The sequence below is a fragment of the Peromyscus maniculatus genome, chromosome 20, assembly GCF_049852395.1.
Source record: "Peromyscus maniculatus bairdii isolate BWxNUB_F1_BW_parent chromosome 20, HU_Pman_BW_mat_3.1, whole genome shotgun sequence".
Lineage (NCBI taxonomy): Eukaryota > Metazoa > Chordata > Mammalia > Rodentia > Cricetidae > Peromyscus > Peromyscus maniculatus.
In genome coordinates this window covers 17,105,465-17,109,661 of record NC_134871.1, presented here as the reverse complement: position 1 = coordinate 17,109,661, position 4,197 = coordinate 17,105,465, and the positions used below count along the sequence as shown (strand labels likewise).

Below are 4,197 nucleotides of genomic sequence, written 5' to 3'. Positions count from 1 at the left end.
AAACAGTTGAGTGACATTGTTGGAGATGCTCAACAAAAACACAGATGATTGGAATCAGCCTTCCCAAGGAATCTTTTTAAATTTGATACTAGGATTCAGAGACAGTTAACATTCCACATGACTGCTTTTTTTTTTTTTGACCTTGTCGTATAATTAACTGTATCTCTTTTAACATTTATATGTTGAAACCTAGAGCAGTCCATAAGGCATACCTGGCAATATTTTGAGGCTCCCTCTCAGGACATAAATAGATGGTGGAGAAGTGCAAGCCTAAATGTACTCTCACATACCAAACCACTCAATTAAATAAAATATAAACTACAAGTTAACCAGCTTACAAGGATGACACAGGAATGGAATAATTAAGAAAAAGGAATACTATAGTCAAAAAAAGCTACAATAAATACTTTAAAAACTCTTCCCGCTTAAATTGAGCTGTATCCAAACAATGTAAGATAGGAGCTCTGTAGAAAGCAGTCCATTGGCAGCCGCCGCCATGACCAGCAGCATGTGAAGATGCCGATGGTTTTTGATCATCCTGAGAAAAATGAGCCCTGGCCACCAGACCTAATCAAGTAAACCTCCTTCCCATGGAGAATAGTGCTGGTTCCTGAGGACCTGGAGGGCCTGCAGCCCCAGAGGGATTAGCCAGAAGCAGATAATCACGATGCAGTCCTGAGGTTTAATGGGGCACCTATCGCCAACTTCCAACAGGATGTGGGCACAAAAACGACCATTCGCCTGATGAATTCTCAGTTAATCACCACAGAAAAGCACTTCCTGAAGAACACCTTGTACAACGAAGGAATCCTCATTGTGTGGGACCCGTCTTTGTACCATGCAGATATCCCAAATTGGTACCGGAAGCCAGACTACAACTTCTTCGAAACATATAAGAGTTATCGCAGGCTGTTCCCCAACCAGCCCTTTTACATGCTCAGGCCTCAGATGCCATGGGAACTGTGGGACATCATTCAGGAGATCTCTTCCGATTGGATTCAGCCAAACCCTCCGTCCTCCGGCATGCTGGGGACCATCATCATGATGACACTGTGTGACCAGGTAGATGTTTATGAGTTCATCCCATCCAAGCGCAAGACTGACGTGTGCTACTACCACCAGAACTTCTTTGACAACGCCTGCACGATGGGGGCATACCACCCCCTCCTCTTCGAGAAGAATATGGTGAAGCATCTCAATGAGGGGACAGATGAGGACATTTATTTGTTTGGGAAAGCCACGCTGTCCGGCTTCTGGAACATTCGCTGTTGAGTCCGTGTCTCTAGCCGGGCATTCTCATTCTTCTCCTTAGGTCATTATATGGCTAGTCTCCCGGTTACCCCTGCTTAGAGGAGCGGTAACCAGACCCAAGCCTGCTTCTTACACTCTAGGGAATTTTGTTGGCAGGAACTCTGGGGCTTCCAGAGCCTGATGGCAAGGAGGCAGACCCAGCCTTCCCTGCAGCCACAGAGCATGGGAGCTCAGATTTCTGCCACACACATTCACCCTAGATGGCACCCTCCTCTCCTTCCACACGGGCAGGGAAAAGAGCCACAGTTCTCACCAGGGTCGCCAAAACCAGACTTTGGTTTTTCCCCAACCGAATGATGTCATCCTCACCACCCAGCACCCTCTGTGGCTTGAAATCTCTACGCAGGTATTGATTTCACACCTTAAAGAAGCCCTCCCCAAGGCATGATTTGTTCCAGATGCAGGGTGGCTCAGAGGAGGGAAAGCAAACCATTGGTGTGGGACGTGGAAGCTTGCTCAGTGACTGCAGAGCGAAGTCATTCCCAAGGGCGCGTCCCTGGGGACACAGTCCTGTTGTCACCCTGTCTGGCGAGGCTGATCCTTAAGCCTGGGTGCGGATGAGCAAAGGCTCTGCAGTAGCTCCCTTCCCTCTCCATGTGGAGACGAAAGGTACAGAAACCCCCGTCTCTGTCCTCAACCCGCTCACCGTTGAGTAGACGAGACAGACACCCAACAGGCAGCTCGAATGCAAAGATTCCATGTACTCAGGGTGCTGGGCTTTAGAAGGGGGGGGGGGGGGGACGCTGCTGTCTGTACACCCAGGAGGAGCCGGCTCCACCATGTTCTTGTAAAGCTGTGTGTGGCATTGGGGACATCTTAGAGGAGGAGAAGACACATGTCAAGCAGATGTCACCTGAATCAGAAGGGCTGCGTTTTCCTTTCTCCTGTTATCCTCCCCTTACATTCTCTAAGACCTGGTAGGACATGGGACCCAAGATATTTTTGTCAGGAAGCCCCTACCCACGCTGGTAGCAAGTGCTGCCCCGCAGTAGACACCAGGCGAGTCAGATAGACCGGGGCTCTTTTTATCTTTTTTAAATGTCTGCCCCCTAGCCTTCTAACTGCTCTCGTTAACTTCCCTTAAATCAGTCTCCCCCTGGTCCCAGATTACTTTTAATCATTTTCTGTTTGACAAATATCCTGACCCCCAACTTCTTTGACCTCATGGGCCCTCCATGGAAGGTCTCTCAGGGCATGGGGACTATGTTTTCTAGAACTTAGGTTAGACTCTTAATCAGAACCGATCCTCACAAGGTGTGAGGTGTGTGACTGATGATTGTCCCGCTCTCTCCACCAGCTCCCTGCCAGGGGAGTGACATTGGTCTCTGGGCAGGAAGCACCCACGGTGTTTGGCAAGCATACGCTCATAAGGATTTTCTGAGACCTCTCTCCCCGGTGGGGAACTGCAATGGCCCACTCAGCCCGTGGTCCATGACTTGTTTATGGTTAAAAAAAAAATGAGTGCAAACGGAGCGAGGCCACCAGGATCCAGTCCAGTGGACTCCCAAGGCTGGGCCTGTCCTCACAGGGCTCCAGTGCTTGAGCCTCAGACACCTGTTTACTGCTGACCCCTTGCCTTATACAGACAATAGAGAGCCTGAAGTGAAAGGCCCTGGGTTTTCAGGTTGACCCCCCACTGACTCACTGTGCCACTTTACACAGAGTCTCTTCTTCAAGGCTTTGTTTCCATATCTGTAAAAGGGGGGGGGTGATAATCCTACCTCACAGGGCTGTGTGGGGACCACAGGGGGGCATGTGGCTGGACCGTGTCCATGGTGCATAGGAAGTAGGTACCCTGCTGTCCTTATTTACTCATGAAGGGCCTGCTCAGTGATCCATGGGGCAAAGGAGGGCAGTGGCGAGGAACATGGCATCCTTTCTATTGTGAGGCAACTGTCCCATGTGGAACACTCGCGGGCCTGCCCTCCTGCCTGCCTGCGCCTCAGGTCCACGTCCGCTTGAGGGTGCACGGAGCATTGGGCTGCTTGGCTGCTGTGTGGGACGAGGCTAGGGAATCCCTGGCTTCCTTCAAGTTCTCATCTCACATGCTCATTATAACGCATCAGGACCCGGGGACGGAGCGCCCAGGAGGCTGGCGTTCCGTCAGCAGGAGGTACATGTTGATGTCGGGATGGAGAACTACACTGGGTAGATTCTAGTTTTTAAACTGTTATTAATGTGGAGGAATAAATTAATTAAATGTAATGTGATTCTGGCGTCTGTAAAACTTTCTCTGTGTTCTGTAAATGTGGAGGCCTGAGTAAAATAGACTATGACATGGATGTAAGTGTTGTTATTGATTTGATGAGATGTTTAGTATTTTGGACAGTTTAAAGTCTGTGATTGACAGGAAGGCCTCTGTGTACACGGGCATTGACTTCAGTAGCCATCTATGCATCCTCAATCATGGGATCTTTCTGCCAATCAAATCTACTATTGCTCTTGGTCTGGGGTTTGAGAGTATGACAGAAACTTTAACAGCATACCTGTTGATTCTAAATTATCCAAAGACTGTACAAATTTTAAAATAAATCTTTTCCAAAAAAAAAAAAAAAGAAAGAAAGCAGTCCATTTACAATCCATGGAGCTTAGTGTAATATATACAATGCCAAATAATCCATGGAGTGTGACACATCAAGGGAACAAAAGCATAGTTTAGTTAAATCCACTGTCATTCCAAGTAAGTGTAGCCACTCAGGCATGATCTGTGCAAGGAAGGACTCCAAAGTATTTTCTTCTAATGGCAATATCACTATCTGAGCTGCAGTAATGTATACTATCCAAGTGTCAAATTCATAAAAATGTAGAAGTACAAAATATAAGAAGTTTTCCATTTAACTTTTGAGATTTAGAGAAAGGCATCACTAACCTACATTTATTACAGCA

At 47.7% G+C, this 4,197-nt stretch overlaps 1 pseudogene across 1 annotated transcript; it reads left to right on the top strand.

Annotated features, from left to right (window-relative positions):
• Positions 1-522: 522 nt before the first annotated feature.
• Positions 523-3,874, top strand: LOC143269721 (beta-galactoside alpha-2,6-sialyltransferase 1 pseudogene; annotated as a pseudogene). The gene has a single exon (XR_013046333.1). The product of XR_013046333.1 is annotated as a beta-galactoside alpha-2,6-sialyltransferase 1 pseudogene (transcript).
• The last annotated feature ends 323 nt before the right edge of the window (positions 3,875-4,197 follow it).